Here is a 19349-nt window from a genome sequence, read left to right on the forward strand (position 1 = left end):
ATGTATTAAGCAGTGCTTGCAAAATGTTATAAAATATATATTTTCCATATTTACATTAATAATGCAAAAATGGGATACAATACTACCATGTTTGGGTGGAATACGTAGGTATTAGGTATTAGTAAAAAAACAACATTAATTTAGTAAGCATTGTGAAGACATTCTGAGATATAAATATTTGTTTGATATATCAGTTATGAATATTAATATTTTTTATAGCTGTATTAATATAATAAAATGTTTTTGAAAGACAGGTGAACGAATGGTGTAATCTTAGACACAATGTTAAGGCATATAATTTGGCAGTGATACTCGACAGCCGACATGCATGTTTTTATATTGTTTTATAATATTGTGAAATATTATATACATGGTTTGCAAAGATTGTGCACTATGACAACACAGTCTGCAATCTACTGTTGTCATATATCAGTGGAAAACTCTGAAACAGATTTATAAGTCTTCTGATGGCACATCGGTTCTGTCTTGCACACTTATGGTTATAAAACCCCTTGTTTGACCATAATTGTTGGCAAATAAAATATACCATTTGCTTTCATAAATCTGCAATATAAAATTAGAATCGCCACAGAGATCTTTGTTAGAATCACAAGCGCATATCTCATTGTGCACTGAAGAGCTTTTGTATTTCACATTATTTTTGTAACTTCCTATATTTATGGGATAGTGAAAATTATACAAGGTATGTTTTCAGTAAAGAATTTCAGTAGGGAAATTTCAAGAAAAGCTCTCATGGGGGTTCCAAGATGGCGGAGATTCGGTGACCACGTTAACAGTGTGGCTCATTAAAAAAATAACAAAAAAATCAATGTAAGCCATGAAATTAAGGTCCAATAAACTTCTGTTCAATAAATAAAATACCCACGACCATAACAATGCCTTCAATGAAGAGTTAACCCGAGTATCCTGGAAAATACAAAACAAATGTCATTTGAGACACACTGCACAAGTACGAACATGAAATAACATCCAGATACAGAGATCTAAGAACAGAAAATAAAAAGGGCAGACCAAGCTAACCAAGTGTGATGAACAAAATCCATGAAAAATAAAATAAAAAGGAGGATCTAAAAAGCTTTTTAATTATAAATATTGCAATCGCAACCAAGTGACGCCTCTAGTGAAGAGCTAAACTGAGTATCCTATAAAGAGTGAAACAAACTTTTTCTCTAAGAATTTCATGCAAGAACAAACACATGACAATGATCTGATACAGCAAGAATGGAAAATAAAAGTGCAGACCGAGCTAACCAAAGTCCCGAACAAATAACTTGAAAAATAAAATAAAAAATAGAAGATATAAAGAGCTTTTTATTGATAAATAATATGCCCGTGATCAAGCGATGCCTCTTGTGAAGAGCTAAACTGATATCCAGTAAAGGGCAAAGTAAACTTTCTCTCTAAAAATACCGCACAAGAATGAACATGAGATAATGGCCTGATACAGCAGATTAAGAATGATAAGAAGCCAAGAAAGATTGAATGAGCCAAAATGATGAGCGGAACTGAAATAATGGAAGCACAAATGATTAAAACCAAATACTCGCAAGTGGTTACACCAGAAAAAGAAACCATAACCAAAAGGCAGAAAACCACAAAGCTATAAGAGAACCTGAAACTCTCAACAACAGCTGAGCAAACACCTATGACCTAAAATCTGCATTACTACCTCTTCAAATAGTCATTCAAAACTTCTCAAACCAACATTCAGAGTTTAGACACACATTAAGGCAAATAGCTTCACGACTAGACATTACAGAAGCTAAAGTATCCAAAAATGAGTTAAAAATAAACCAAATCCAAAAAGACAATGAAACAAATGATAAAAAGATTTAAGAGATGCAACAAAAAATCACTGACTTGGAGGCAAGAAGCAGAAGGAGCAGTATATTAATTTGAGGCATCCCAGAGAAATACAAGCAAGCATAATTATTAGAAACAATAAAACAAGTCGTGGGCTGCCTTTTAGAAAATTATTCAGAAGCTGGTGAGATGGTGATTGAAAGAGCACATGGAGCTCTGCACAAAACAAGACACTTAGATAAACACAAATTTATGCGAAGTTCCTCAAACACCAAGATGTTAACAAAATTCTCATGGCAGCAAAAAAAAAAAAGAACATATCATATAGAATGGAAGCAAAATAAAGTTTGCACAGGACCTACCCTTCCAAATAAAGCAGCAAAGGCAATGACTGTCTCCATTCTGTGCTTATCTAATAGTAAAAAAAAAAAAAAACAAATTCCAGATGAAGTATCCAAACACATAAGTCTTCCAAAATAATGATGTTAAACATGATTGAAACAGCAAAAGCAGTGTTTATGAAAATCTTCAATGAATTGCCAGATGCTAAAACTAGAGTAAAATCTCAACAGGTGTAATTGGTAAGATTTGTTGTAATGGGGCAGTCCTGAAAGTATATAAAAAAGAAACCATAGCACAGATGGGACATTTTGTTCTCCTAACCGAAGGGGGAAACTAAAAATCGGAATGATGTGTGTGCCATGTTCAAATACCTTGGAGGATCCTGCTACATGCATGGGCAGTTTTTCCGGGTTGTGATCTTTTCTCTCCCTTCCCCTTCAAACTGGGCTATTCGCAATTAAATATTGTCAAATATATGGCTCAAAAAATGAACGTTTAAAGAAAAAACAATGTTTCCTTTTACTTCAAACTGATTCAGGTTGAGAATGAAAATCAGTTTATCCAAACCCCTAAGAAATCCCACCAGATTGAAAAGAATTACTGGAAGTTGAACTGTAAAATATGGAGAATGGCAGACAAAAATGTATTTCTTTTAACTATAAATACAAAACATCTATGGACGATAGTGAAGAGTTTCAACTCTGTGCAAACCTATGCTTTCATTTTAGTAAATCATAGACTGGTCTTCTTATGTAAAGGCACATGAACTTTGAAAGAATATAAATTGCTCAATTAAGTAAGTTCACTTAAATGGTTAAAAATGATATAATCTTAAATGATAAAGGATAAAGAATGCATGACTATATGAAGTTTTAGGCTTTCAATCGTTAAAGGAGCTGAAACATAGCACATCTGTCACATAATAAGAAAATTGCAAAGTAAGAGCTATGTATTCTAACTTTTCTTTTTGCTTACAATTGGTAACATTTTTATGTTGTTACCTAGCATATGAGCAGCCCTAGCAAGGTATAAAACACAGTTATGTGGAAAATAAGGTGCAACAACTAAAGCATTAATGGTCCTTTGAATAGAAGACATAGTGTGGTAACGTATATTATGTAAACTTCAGGCACTTTTTAAATAAGTGTTGATGAATATTAGCATGGTATACACCAGTTAAAAATGTTATTATCTCTTTAGGGCCAAGTCAAGCTGTTAAGCTTTAAGTCTCTGCCTTAAATTGTTCTCGCAGTAATCTGTGGAAAATTATGGGCATGGTGAAAACTCTAGCAATTGTAAAGCAAGTTATACAAATATAAAGCTCCAGAACCCTTGTAACTACTGGTAACTCCTATATGAAGCAATTATCAGACTGTAAACCAGGTACTATTGGCTTTCCAATGCTATTGGCAATATAAACATATGAGTAATGTGAACAGTTGCCAGGGTTTTCCCCTGCTCTGAAACTAAAACTGAATAACCTGATGATTATAATTACTTTGGGTGCTCAAAACATAAATAAAACAATGAAGACGTGATATGAGTTCACTTTCAAAGGAATAAGCATGTTACAAACTCATTCTCATTAAGACCATGCAATACTATATACATATTGCATGGTTGCTTATGCTGGTTGTTGGTAATAAATTCTAAGCTAATGCAGATGCTTTTTGTGCAAGAATGTTAAGATTTTAAATGTTCAGAAAAACTTTCTTTGCTATTCATCAAACCTTTAAGGCATTACAGTTGTTTTGATAGGGCATATTATTCTCTGTTCCTGCATTGTGAAATGTCTGTTTTGATGCTTAAATAGGGCTAAAGATCTACAGATACCTTTATTTTAGTATGAAATACCTTTTGATGCAGTACTACTATATTATCACAACTAATCCCAGGGTGCTTTGGCCAGTCTTTCCTGGTATCTAGAGTACTTAAATGGTCAGTTAATACTGTGTTTTGAAACAGTGAAGTACTGAGTTTCAGAAAATTGTTTTCTGGTTTAAACTTTGTTTTTTTCAAACCAATGACCAAGAATTTGCACAATATATGTATTACTACCTTAAATGAAAATAAATAGGAAGATGTCATTGCATATATTTTTTATTTATTTATTTATTTCAGTTTGATTACTGGGGGAAGTCCACTGGGCCAAGAAGTACCCATTTTCTGTGGAGGCCCGGGGAGAAAAGCTCCAAAAACAGTACAATCAAGGTTACATACAGTAATGGATGATAATACAATGTCACAAACAGTTAAGAATATGTGAGATGCAGTAGTAGGCAATGCAGTAAGGATTACATAACATACAATCATAAAAGTACAATGTCCAAGATGCAGAGTCTGCAAAGAAAAAAAAGTTAAATTTTTTTTTTTTTTTTGCTACATATGAACAGTATTTACATACTTACAGTCAACTGAAAGTCAGCTATAACCATATAGGGGGAACATAGAATGAAATTAAGAGAGTATATAGTAGATTGGTGCTAGAGAATAGAGGTCAAGGTGGAGAAAGTTTCTAGAATTTATACTGGGTGAAAGCAAGGACATTTCCATTTGGAGGATAAGTGTAAGAAAAGATGGGTCTTGAAAGAGTCAGAGTTAGGGATGGTCCTAAGAGAAGGTGGGAGGGAGTTCCATTTTCTACCAAGAGAGAAGGAGAGTAGGAGCTGGCCAGCGGGATGCTTAGGTTTGTGAATGGAGATTAGGTTTTGGTGTTCAGATCTCAGAGATCGGTTAGGGATGTAAGGGGGAAGGATGTTAGATAAGGCAGGGCATTTTTCTGGATAAAATATTAATTTGTGAGCAGTAGTTAGTTGGAGATAGTCAAGGTAGTTAGGGAGTTCTAACCAGTTTAGAGATTGTAGGGCATGGCAGTGGTGAGTACAGGTTTTGGATTTGGTGGCAAATTTAGAGATCTTATTATAGCAAGCTTAGAGTTTTGAGGTGTTGGAAGCAGAAAGATTAGTTAGAAGTGGGGCACCATAAAGGAGAGAGGGTTGGAGGTAGGTGATGGCTAAGGTATGCCTAGAGGAGTTAGAAAGAAATTGATTATTCCTGTAGAGCATACCTAATTTTTGGTGGGTTTTCTTTATGTTTTGTTGAATGTGGAGATCAAATTTGAGCTGTTCATCAATGGTGATGCCAAGGAGTTTTGCGGAAGGGACCACTTCTATAGGAGTGTTGGTTAGGCTTTGGACATTGAACGAGTTTTTGTTAAAGGAAGATGCCTTGGTAGGAAGGAAAATTAGTATTTTAGATTTATTGGAGTTAAGGGAGAGATGGTTTTGGTGCATCCACTTTTCAGTAGTGGAGAAAGCTTTTTGAGTTTTGGACAGAAGTTCAGAAGGGTTGGAGGCAGAACAAACTAGGATGGAGTCATCAGCGTATTGGATGACTGTAGTGTCAGGGAGGGCAGTGTGAAGGTTATTTATAAAGATGTTGAAAAGCAGGGGGTCAAGGATGGTAGGTTTGGGTAAGAAGGAAGAGGTGGAGGCTTTCCATCTGACAGCCTGAGATCTGTCTGAAAGGTAACTGGAGAACCAGGATAGAGTGTTGGGGGAGAGATTAAGGTTGGAGAGATGGAAGAGAAGATGTTTATGGGAGATGGTGTCGAAGGCTTTGGAAAGATCTAGCAGAATAGTTGATACAAGAAGTCCGGTATCTCGGGCTTGATTGATAGTTTCTAGGAAGGATAGTAGGGCAGTTATGGTGCTGTGGCCGGGACGGAAACCATGTTGGGTGGGTGTGAGTAGCTGATTCTGAGTTAAGTAGGGTAAAAGTTGGTGGTGGATGCATTTTTCTAGGATTTTAGATAGTGGGGAGAGAAGGGCAATGGGGTGGAAGTTAGAAATGGAGGTGTTTTTGCCTCCTTTGTGAAGAGGAAGAATGTAGGCAGAACGCCAAAGTTTGGGTACGTAAGACTCTTTTAAGGATCAGTTGATCAGGATACTAATCGGGAGAGCAATACCTTCAGCAGCATATTTGAGGAAAGAGGGGGAATGTTGTCAGGGGCATTAGAGCATGGCTTTAGTTTAGATAAGAGTTTTTTTATATACATTGTGGAAACTGGTTTGGGCTGGAACATGGAGGGATGGCTATTAGGGATGTTGGAGGTGGGGTTGAGGAAGTTGGGAGGATTTTTGTCTGGAAAAGTTTTGGTTAGCTTAGCTATAGAGTCTGTAAAGAAGGTATTAAAGTGAGTGCTCATTTCCTTGTCAGTTAAATTTGGATCAGGGCAGGGGTTATTTCTTGACCCGGGATGGAGAAGAGAGTTAACAGATTTCCAGAATTGTTTTGGGTTTTTAGTATGGTTGGATTGAAGTTTATTGTAGTAGATTTTTTTGTCTGAGGTGATTAAGTTTTTTACTTGGTTTCGGAGTTGGGTGTATTGGAGCCAGGCAGTAGGCAGTTTAGTTTTTTGATAAAGTTTCCAGGATTTGTCTCTGAGATGCATGGAATTTTTAGTCTCTTTGGTAAGCCAAGGAGCAGAATTGGTTTTGATTCGCTTGTTTCTTAGGGGGGCTTGGGAGTTGAGCGTGTTTAGGAAGATAGAGTTAAAGTGCTCGACAGCATTGTCAAGGGGGAGAGAGTTTAGGATTTGCCAGTTGATTTGCTTAAAAATGTTAGAGAAAGTTGTGGGGTCGAAGTTGCTAAGGTTACGGGTTTGAATGTAATGATGTTGGTATTGGGAGGAGTTAGTAGAGCGATGGATGTATGCAGGGATATGGTCGCTGAAGGTGTTAGGGAAAGTACCAGAGAGAGAGATTTTGTTTGGATGGGAGGCTAAGATCCAATCTAAGATGGACCCTGGGGCGTGGATTTTGTTAGGACGGGTGGTAGAATGTATTACTTGGGTGAAGTTGTAGAGGTTAATAGCTAGGGAGGGGGTGGGTGTGTTGATTTTATTCCAGTCGATGTTAACATCGCCAAGAATGAAGGTTTCATACTTTATTTCAGATGAGGCCCAGTGAAGAATATTTTCTAGGGTTGAGATATTGTTGCCTGGAGATATATATATAAGGAAATAATGCAGATGTTTTTATGTTTATTCAGTCGAAGTAGTCCTGCTGTTATTTCAGTGTTTTTATAATGTGGGGTTGGGATTTGCAGGGGGATTAGGGATAGAAGGTTAGAGTAGATAAGGGCAGAGCCTCCACCTTTTTTGTTTAAGCGGTCACTCCTGAGGATGTGGAAACCTGGAGGAAGGATTTCAGAATCAGAGATATGTGGTTTTAGCCAAGTTTCAGAGATGGCTAAGATATCGGGTTGGTTGAGGTTGATCCAAGCATGAACATGGTGGATTTTGTTGTTGAGGCTCTGGGCATTGATAGTGAAGATTTTAAGGGTGTTATGAGAGAGAGATGAAGAAGAAGGAGAAGGGGGGAGAAGTTTGGTTAAAGTAGGGGATGAAGAGGAAGAAGAGATTGAGTTGCTAGGAGTGAGGCAAGGGCCAGGGTTAGGATGTATGTCTCCAGATAAGGCTAGGATATTACAAGAGATAAGTTTTAGCCTTTTGAGTTTGGATTGAAGGAAGATGTTTGGGGAGAGTGGAGGTGTAAGAGAGGATCTTTTAGAAGAGGTAGAGAATAGTTTGAGCTGGAAAAGGTGTAGAAGGTTTAAGGGAGGGGAAAATGGAGTGAAAATGTGAGAGTAGAAGAGGTTGTGGGTGAGTAAGTGGGGTAGTTTGAAAAGGTGGTATATAAGGGGGGGCATTAGACGAGTATGAAGTAGCATGATAGATAGGAATTAGTAAGATAAGTAGGGAGCAAGGGAGTATGTAGGAAAAGAGGGTTGGGGAGGGCATATTTGGAATGGGTGAGAAGAAGGAAGTGAGAAAAATAGGAAATGAAGTGTCAAGCTTAGAGAAGGAGAGGAGGAAGTGAGTGGTAAGGGGGAGTAGAAAGTGGATAGGAGAGGGGAGGATTAAGTGAGATGAGAAGGGGAGGAGTAAGAGAAAAGGGAGGAGTAGGAGTAGGAGGAGAAAATTATAGAGTGGTTGGGATTGGCTACCAGATGGAGGAAAAGAGGAGATAATAGAAGATTGTGAGTGGTGAAAAAGAATGGTGGGAGGAGTTAGTGAGGGATAAATGTAGATGTGCTAGGGGCAGGTGGAATTTGGGGGCAGGGTAGGGGACTGGAGTGAGCCCGCAGGGCGAACGGAGCAGGAAGAGCCAGAGGAGGAGAAAGAGAGGAAGACAATCAGTAAGGAGTGAATAGACTAAGGTAAGTCTCGCAGAGAGTAAAATGGGAAGAAAGATCTACAGAGAAGTGGAGTGGAGGGTAGATGCAGAGGAGAGGGACAGAGTGAGAAGTTAAAAAAAAAAAGAAAAAACTCCAAGGAAAAAGGGTAGAGGAGGGCAGTATAAGCTAAGAGTGGGTAGGTAAATCTAGGACAGCATTGAGGGAGAGGGCAGAGGAAAGGAGTTAAAGGGCCAATTTAGTGGAGAAGAGGAAGGAGGGGTAAGGAAGTAGTGACGGTGGAAAGGTAGGGGAGCACCCCCAAGTGTTCAGATGGTCTAAAATAGCAGTGACCCCAGGGAGAGGAACAGGTAAAGGGGGAGGGGGCTATCAGGATCAGGGAAGGGGAGAGAATAAGGTGAGAGCTAGAGTAGGAGCAGTAAAGAGGGGGTAAAAAGTAAGGTGGGAACTAGGAGATGAAAGCAGCAAAAGAGGGGGGGGTAGTGGCTGCTGGCTAGCCTGGCAGGGGAGCGCACTGCGACCTGATAGAATCAAATTTAGAAGTAGCAAACATTTACAGGAGTACACATACTTTCTTAATAGTCCTTGCTGAGGAAAAACTCAGGGAGCACAATGGCCTTACAGCTTTGGATTTGGTGTCTGATAGCCGGTTTTTATCCAGATAGTTCAGGGGAGATTTTCAGGAGGTTAGGGCGTGGTTGGTAGGAGCCCGAGCAACAACAAAAATCTGGAGAAAGGAGTGAGATTATAATGCAGCAGTGAAGGTATCAGGAGTACACAGTAGACAGCTTTCAGCATACAAACAGTAAATTTGAACAATTTCGGGTAGCAAAGCAGTTTGATAAAACAAAATAGAGTTTTTTTTCCTACAAATTATAGAGAAGCGGCCAAACAAACAGTAAAGAAAACAAAACTCTGGTAGCTCTTTAAGCTAGTTCATTCACACTAGTAAGTAGCGTTTACAAGTTACAATGGCTTACGTGCTGTGCAACTAGCACTGATTTAGTTGAACAAAAATAAGTAAGCATAAAACAGTAATATCGATTACATCAATATGTCGTTGTAAACAGTAAATTAAACACAAGCAGTTATGTCGCAGCTGAGAGCAAAAAGGTAGAATGTGAGCGATTAGCATGGATGAATTTAAATGCTTGGTTCAGCCCCAGATAGTTATATCCAAATAAAACAGGTCAAGCCCCAAGCAGTGAAAACATTTTAAACAGCTGTATCAGATTAAAAATAATGCAAGCTACACATTTGTGAAGATTACTACGCTTTACAAGCCCCAGCCAATTAAACATTTTAAACAGCTGTATCAGTTAAAAATAATGCAAGCTACACATTTGTGAAGATTACTAAGCTTTACAAGCTACCTACGTAACTAAGCTTTACAAGCCCCAGGCAGTTAAGCATTTTAAACAGCTGTATCAGTTAAAAATAATGCAAGCTACACATTTGTGAAGATTACTAAGCTTTACAAGTTACCTACGGTGAGTCATGTGCAGTTTGGTCAGGAATAAGACATTGTACAAATGGTAAGGAAATTATTAAAAACTAACACACTAGAACAGTATGACAGAAAGCTGGGTAGTTATTACTACTCAGATAAAACAAGCACGGCATACACGAGTCCCTTGTAGTTTAGGCGCTAATTTCGCGTGTTACACGCTATGTGTATAGCATTAGCAGCAGAAAAACAAGTTGCTAAAATCTCCCAACTAGTACAGCCGAGAAAGTAGATAATAACCACACAGTACAGTTTTGTGAATTCAATCTTAGCAGAAAGCCTACAACTTACGTAGAAGGGGCAAGTTCTGGAGCCTGGACAGCACAGCAGCAGAGGGGAAACTAAGATGGCGTCTATTTGGTCGCGGGAGTTTTGAAGAGAGGAAGAGGAAGTGGGCAGAAAAAGGGAGGAGAAAGTGGGCTGGGGAGGAAGGAGAGAGAACAGGGGGGTCAGGGGCAGAATGAAAGTCACAAAAGTGATATCTGATCCATGAAGTGCTAAATCTTATGAAAGAATGAAATTCAAGAAATAATCTTCAGTAAACTCTTAGGTCAATGTGTAAGGCAGAAACGCACAATTACAAAAAGGAGATTAACCTTTTAAATAAGGTCAGTCATAATTAAATACAACTTTAAGTGAAAGATGTAGAATTTGGGTGACACTTTCAAACTAGGGAGCTGCAAGACAGGAGATGTGATCAGGTAGGAGATGCTAATCTTAATGTATCTAACTACCATTTTTTGCAGTATAAAAGTTTTGAAAAATTCTATTATTTAGAGGTATGAATAAATGCTTAACTCTAACTTGCAAAAGAACAAACATTCATCTTGGTCTTAAACTGTTATTCTCTTCTGCACTAGGTAGTTTTCTGGGTAGGCACAGGGGTAGAGCTGGAAGAGTTAAATGCTACATGAACAGAGACATATTTTCCCACACTAAAAAAATGTTATTCTTGTGAATATAAGGTGAAGATATCTAAACAAATTAGCATTAAGATGAAAATAATAAGAAAAATGAGATGTGGATAATTGACTCATGGAATGTGAAAGGGATATAAGATAAAACGAAAAGGAAACGTTGTATGTATTTAGCATTTAAATCAGAAGCAAATGTTATATTTGTACAAGAGACTGATATGTTAAAGGATGATTGCAGGCAAGGAAAAAATGGATAAAAACAATAATAGCATCAGGTAGTGAAACAAATTGTAAGGGATGGCTATTTTAATTAAAACATTATTTAAAGACATGATTATACAGGACTCAGATATAAATGGAAGATGGTGCTATTTTTCAATTAAAAGTACTAGTTTACAGAAACCTCTAATTTTCTTGAGTCTGTATAGTCCATGTGCAAAACAAGACTTTATCATGGAAATATATAACATTCTAACTAGATTTCCAAACTATTACTATATTATAGTATGCGACTGGAATGCTATAATTGATCCTGTAAAAGTAGAAGTAAAACTTATAACACCCAGGCCTCTTTAGCAATAAATGACCTAATAACAGATTTTAACTTATTCGACCCATATTCCTACTGGAACAAAATTCCATCAGCAACAAAATTCACATACTATTCTCAGTGCTATGAATCGTGGTCCAGACTTCACTTCTTTCTGATATCTGAGATTTTCTTCAATGTAGAAATAAACTACTGTACAGAATCTGGGTTTTTCTCAGACCACTTCAAGATTACAAAGTACCAACAAAACAAGAGGCAAAAGATTGCAGATAATTGTGTTCACTCAACAAACTGTCACAAATGGAAATCCACTGTCACCCAATGCAAAACACTTTAATGAAATTAAAATAAGTGCTTTCATCTTGGAAGCAAGACTTCATCAGATAAAACACAAAATTCATATCATTGCTTATGTACTCAATCATTGTTCAACTACAATTAACTTTTAAAGGCACAGAGGTCCTTAATAAATAAAAAATCTTTCATAAAACATGCGTGTTTTGCTACTAAAATATTAAAATAAAATTCTTATATATAGTTTTGAATATATTGTTTATACTATACATTAGAACTATGTTAAAAAATCAAATACAATGTATATTTAATATTTACTGTTTATACTTTAAGTGCCTTTGCTACTAGCACCAGCTTTATTGTTATATACTCATTTAAACCAGGGAAAACTTCAGATCTCAGCCTTTGGCACACAACGGATGACATTGAATGATTATTCCAACGGCCATCTGGCAAATCAAACAGGCACTTATGGACAGTTGGCTAAAGGAACTTATGAGCAAAGTAATGGCCAAGGACATGGTGTTACATATAAAAACGTTAAAGGTAATGTACAACCTAATGACTGTGAATGTTTTGAAAGTAACAGCACACTGGAGGTCAGGGCTGACGATGGTCAAGCCATTTGTTTTAATGCTATTTTCGATAAAAAGTTTGAATTTGATTTTACCACTGTGGTGGATACTAATTCTGATATGCATAGGTCTTCTAGTTTATAAGCACCTACTTTAAATGCTATGATACAAATGTTTGAAAAAAAGCTTTTTAAGCTTAAGTGTTTACAGATTGATAATAATTATTTGCAATGTTGTGTTAAAAGTAAAATGGTGCCACAGGGACTAAGAATGTTTAAATACCCTTTTGGTATTACTTATAATGTGGAAGTTGTGGAAGAGTTTCATGCCTCTTTCGATGAGTGTGGGTTGGGGCTGTTAAATAAATTAATTAAATACAATGACATAGAGTTAGTAGCCCTGTTTAAGCAAGTTGAAAAATTAAATGTAGACATTTTGAATGATTTGCTGTTCCCTGAATACGAACAGTTATATAAAAGGATTCTTTATAGAATTAATAAAAGAACAGACAACATATTTCTCAGAAAGCAAAAAAGGTTTAAGAGGGACAGACAGCAATATGTTGACTTTACAACATACCCCGGACCATACAAAAATAATACACAGAACAAAAATAAAGTATTTAATGATTTGGCAGGGAGCCCTAGACTTTCAAGGGACTAACAGCCTTATCGTGAGAAAAGGGTACATTCACCTTCTAACAGACGTCTTGATGAATTAGACACTTTCTCTGAGCAGGACGATCATTTCTTAGTGGTAAGAAGGTCGGAGAGGCTGGCGAGTAAAGGCAGACACCATTCAGAACAAGAGTACCATCAGGCACACACCAATATGGGGGAGCATCAGGGGTAGAAAAAAACAGGGAAGAGAGTGAAATAATTATATTGCCTGACACTGAAGGTATTGTCAGTCAATATAAGGGATTTAAGATTTATAATTACACTACTACAACATTGAATAAGGAATATTTTAATTTGTTTTCTAAAGGATTTAAGTTTGTTTCTACTAGCTTTGGTGATATAGCAAATATATTAATTGATTTCAAACTATACCTTAGAAAATTATATTTAGGTATGATTTTTAACAAATCAGAACACATCACAGGTCCTGAATATCTAGGACCAAATAGGAACAGCATTGTTAATCCTTCCCTGCATCCAGCTTTGTTGTTGTTTGAAAAGTGTGTTACCGAAGAAATATATGAAGCTAGAAAAGTAAGTTCTTCTGAGTCCCATAACTTGAATTTTAGGGAAAAGAAGTTACTTAACGAGTTGAAATCTCAAAGAAAAGTTAGAATTTTGAAACCAGATAAGGGTGGGGGTGTAGTGTTGTATAGAATTGAAGAATATCACAATGTTATTACACAAATTTTACTAGATACTAACACCTATTTGCCAGTATCTAAGAATGAAATTACTATTGCATACAGTACTCCTTGTTGGAGGAATATCTACTTGAAAATCGGATAGACGGTAAAACTTACCACTATCTAAAACAAACGAATCCCATTATTCCAAATATATTTGGAGTTCCTAAGTTGCACAAATGTATTAGAGACCCTCCTTTCAGACCTATTGTATCAGCAAGGATTTCAAAAACTCACCCCCTACCGGTTTATATTGACCACTGGACTAAAGAGATTGTAGTCAAGACTGAACATCTGATTAAAGACTCATGGGAATTTTTGAGTAAATTAACCATGGATGTATGGAAGGACCACATTAGTTTTCTTACTATAGATGTTAAAGATCTTTTTACCAGTATTCCGAGACACAAGGGACATGAATTTTTTAGTGAAAGTATTTATAAATATTCTAGCATGTCCTTAGATCAAATTCTCCTGACCCTTGAATTGATGGAAGTGGTCCTGGACAACAACTACATTAGTTTCCAGGGTGAATATTACCAACAAACTAGTGGGGTAGCGATAGGGGCAGCTTGTGCCCCCATTTATGCAAATTTGGTGATGTTGGAATGGGAGCACAAGCATGTGTTCAATAGTCCCTTCTACCACAATAATATACGTCTGTATCTGAGATTTTTGGACGATATTTTTATTTTGTGGGAAGGGACTCAAGATTCTGTTGAATCATTTATGCAATACACTAATGGGTGCACCACATTTTTCAAATTCACATATATATGAGACAGAGAAAGTATTAATTTTCTTGACACTAGTATCTTTCAAACTCATGAGGGATTCAAATCTAAAATATTTAGAAAAAATACATGGTGTAATAGTTATTTGCACTACACTAGTAATCACCCCACTTTTCAGAAAAAAAGTCTGGTCAAAGGTCAAGCAGTACGTATTGCTAGAATGACTTCAGACAAGATTGACTTAAAGGGGGAATTTGATGCCCTCAGTAATATGTTTGAAGACGGGGGGTACCCTAAGGAATTCGTGCAATGTATATTAGATGAAATAAGTAATGGGTGGGGTACTATATATAAGCCCCTTCTAGGAGTTCCATTAAACACAATGGTTAAAGTGAAGGGCGATCACAAATTACAAAGGGCTTGTGTTATGGAATTTAACAGTTTCTCCGACACAGTTACTAATATTATAAGAACTAACTGGAGTGTGTTGAAAACTAACGATGAATTGTACAAAGTAGTAAGGAAGGAACCTATTTTTTCATTTAAAACGGGGAGGAATTTTAAAAGAATATTTGAACAGACAGTATCAATAGAGAATTATACAAGAAAGGCTATTAGTCCATGTGGGAATTGCAAACAATGTTGTCATATCAACAAGGAAGATAGTATACATTTAACTAACAGTATGAACAGTAAAGTTTGGTTTTGTAAGGGCAAATCTATACTTCCGACTCTCTAACAGAGACTTAGGCAAAATTCTTGACTCAATCAATAGCTTCTCAAAAGTCTCAAACTATGAAATTAATCCTATAAAGTCGTTAATTTTCTCTATCAATCCAATAAGCCATACTGACTCTTATTTTCCAGATTCAAGAATAAAGTTAAAATACACCGTGAAATATTTAGGTATTACCTTTGAACATAGCCTGAAACTATTCATGCAGAATGACTTACTAAAGGTTTGGTCAGACATTGGTCAGGATATCCAGAGATGGGGAAAAATGAAGCTACCTTTCCTTTCGAAGTCAGTAATTATAGAAATGAATATTCTTCCAAGGCTACTATTTCAGCTAAATGCAACAATCTTAATAGTCCAGAAACCTTTTTTTAAGAAACTGAATGTAGCTTTAGCTAAATTTATCTGGTATGCTAAGTCAGGCAGAATTAGTTACCAGAAGTTAATGCAGCCGAAAGAAAGGAGTAGATTGGGATTACCTGATTTCAATCTATATTATGACATAATATGTGCAAACAGGATTATACATGTTGCTGATTATTATCCCAAGAGTAAAGAATAGTACCCACTATGGATCAAATTATGGAATAGCTATATCAAAAACAGTAAAATTAATCCCAAAGCCCTTCCTTTCTTAAATCAGGACAGCTTAAAGAATAGCAGTTTTCACTTTTCCTCAAAACGTAGAATAGTATGGTTTCAGAAATGGTTGGAAGTTTTAAATCTAACAAGTACTTATATCCACTTACAGCCATTACATCTGAACCCAAATCTCAGATTAAATAAAGAGATGTTAAATCTGAACAACTATCCGCTCATTAAGGAATGTAAAGTTTCAGATATTTACAGACATAGGAAAAAGTCTTTAGAAGACATAAGTAATGTTCTCAACCTTCCAAAAGGATACATCATAATGCTAAGGCAAATCAAAGAACTGTGTACTTCAATATTTGGTGACCTTGAAGCTAATGAAAATGACTTAAATACATATATTACATTATGGAATTTACTAACCCTAAAGAAAAAAGATGTTATCTAACACTTATAAGTTAATAATATTTCTTAAATACCAATCATCATTATTGTATTCAAAATATTGGACTGATAAGATCAAAGAATGCTCTGATAAACAAATATCTAATTCTGTTGAAGCAACACTAAAATGAATCACTTTTAAAAAGTTCATATATACTCAATTAATGATAACCACCAATGCTTACTTCACCCCAGAATACTTAACAACTTAAATTCAGAGGTCTCTCCAAACTATCTGTGCTGTTACTCACAAATAGCAGATTTACTCCGTATCTTCTGGAGTTGAAAATGCACTTATAAATTATGGTGCTCACTGAGAGTTAGAATAAAGATGGGATATCAAAAATCCACATTATCATGGGAATTTGCAATTTTGCATATTGCCTCTCAAAAATTACTCAAGTTTAACCTACATATTCTAATTACTCTCTTTGCTCTAATGAAATTGTATATTATTACCAAGAACTGGCTAGATTGAACCAAACTATCATGGGAGGGTTTCAGAAGTATAGCAATAAAGTATATATCAGGATATAAATATATAACAATAACCAAAGTAAGCATTCCTGTTTCCTAAAATATTGGAGGCTTCTCCTGGATCATATTTTGAAAGATTAGCTGAATGTGGAATGACAAATTATTGTGAGTGTTAAAAGAAAAAGGGCACAAAAGCAGTCACCCTCATGAGCTTTATATCACCTCTTTTCTATATATGTATCTGTATTGAAACAGTATGGAAACTGTGACACAATGTTAATTAGAAAATGACTGTCTGTAGCACTAATTTATATACAGTGTATACAGGATGTTATCTGTGTATTTTCATTGTAACACTGAAAATTCTCTTGATGCATGATGTACCTAACTATGTCTGAATTCTTAAAAAATTATGATTGTACTGTATCTTGCATAATGACTGGATCTTGTAATATGCATATAATACAAGAGAAGAACAAAAAAGAAAAATATTAGAAAAAAAGAAAAGCACTCATGAAACAAGTAGCTGCCTTTCTCAGAGGAATTCAGTAATTTGGGGATTAATTAGCCTCCTGCTCAGGGCTGAATGAGTTAAGGAGCAGACAATAATTATTGATGAGCCAGTTACTAAATTTATAGCATCATCCTGGAATCTGGGGTGATGCTACATGACTGGAGGAAGGTAACAGTACTGCCTTTATCTGGGGTGATGCTACATGACTGGAGGAAGGTAACAGTACTGCCTGTCCACCAAAGGATTCTCTAAGTAGGCAGCAAATAGCTGCATACTACTTATCTCACTTACATCCCAGTGAAAGTCATGAAGAAATATTTACAGGGTAGGCTGATGGAGTTCCTAAACAATACTGATCTTAAGAATGAACAACATCTGACCAGAGATTACACTGATATTGTTAGTACCACTTGAGTCAGCTTATAACTTAGTCACCAAGACTGATTCATCAAAGATGTAGGTAAAAGGAATTCACTGTATGTGATATATCTGAATTTTAACAATGCCTTTAACACTGTGGGATAGAAAAGCTTGGTGGGGAAATGTAAAGATGTTCTTTATATGGATATCTGCTGCAGTCACCACTTTTGGTATCAATGTCTTAACTGAGGTCAAGTGTTTGGCCTATCTTCCACAACTTTGCATCTTTCCTCTTGCCTGGGCAGATACCTCCCTCCCAGAACCATTGGTACATACTGTGTATAAAGGTGGATGTCAGCCTCCCTCAAGTTAATTTATTTCTTTCTTGTCAATATAAACTTAGATTTGCAATATATAAAAGTATCAGCCATCTCAGTGGTCCTGTTATCAAACATTCACAGATGAGCAGGAGTATGAGTCTGATGCACAATTCATCTTGACTATAGGGGAAGTGGGCATCCCTGTGATATTAACAGAAGATTCCTTACTTTATTATGTGAAGGTACTTGACTATTGGGTGTCAGCCTTGACATCCAAGATGGCTCATCTAACCATGTGCAGATGCTGGTGTCCAGAGCTTGGAAATTTACTTTTCAGCAGGTCTTGCCACCATCTTGCAGTCAGATGCTAGGTGAGTGTTCTGGGTCTACTCTTCAGAGGTTCCCTTTCAAGCCTGGAGAAAGTTAGCCAAACATTTTATCCAGAACCTGAAGCCCAGTTCTGATCATCCATTCACAGCTGGTGTAGCTCTATTTGGTACAAAGAACAGGAAGTTCTTCCATAGAGAATATTAAACTCCTTAGACACGAAGGTGGAAGATTATAACTAACGTTCCCAAAATCCCCCCTTTTTGGTTTTAAGATGGATGATGAGGGCACTATTGCCCTTCACCTGAGGATATATCTTTCGGAGAAATACTCTCACTAATAAGAAGTACTTTAAATGGAAAGCTAAAGAGGTATCATCAACACACAAAAAATACACTGACATTTTAGTCCCAGAAGTACAATGAAGCCAAGCCAAGAGCAATTTCCCTAGTCCTAAAGCCTTTTTAAATGACTCTAAAATGGCATCAGGAACTAGAGTCCCACCCCCCCACCCCCACCAAGGAAGCATGACAAGCTCTGTAAGGTTCAAGAAAACAAGTACTTTTGTAAGAACCCACTGCCAGATCCACTGGTGACTCTGGAAGCTACTAAGCTACTAAGAAGTCTTACGTGCTTCAAGCCTCAAAAACTCTTCCCAATCAGGAAGAATGATATTGTCAACTTATTTTAGAAGCTTTACATGCCTGCAACCCTGGCCTTCAGTACCACTGTAAAATGTCAGACACACATAATGGGATATTCTGCTGAAGCTATCAAACAGCTGATATAGATGCCTGGAGAAGTGCTTCATGCAACCCAAAAGTCATAAACAGCCAGACTTGCCCAAACTGTTTCACAGGTGTCCAGACATGCTATTAAGTCTGAGTATGATGCTGCAGATTTAGCATCAATGTTTGCAGCAATGGGGCCAGTGCCCAGGTAGCATGCCTAGCCAAGCTTAAAACCTTGCTATTGGATGAGATTGTGCAGCTTCTTAATGCACCCTTAGACAAAGACCTGAGGTGCTTCTTTGACTCAAATTACATAAGGTATTTATAAGACCAAAGGAGAATATTAAGCCTATGGACCTGTTGAAACAGTTGTTTCAAACTCCAATATACAAAATAAAACATAAACTATCCCTTATGGCACTGGCCCTTCTAATAGTGTAAGACAAAAAATAAACAAGCAAATGGTAAAAAAATGTTTCAGACGAAGTGGCAAAGAAATCACAAAGAGAACACTGGGGCCTGTGGGCTCAAGTTATTTTAGG

The sequence above is a fragment of the Protopterus annectens genome, chromosome 5.part0 (assembly GCF_019279795.1).
Source record: "Protopterus annectens isolate FY-2018-M chromosome 5.part0, PAN1.0, whole genome shotgun sequence".
Lineage (NCBI taxonomy): Eukaryota > Metazoa > Chordata > Ceratodontiformes > Protopteridae > Protopterus > Protopterus annectens.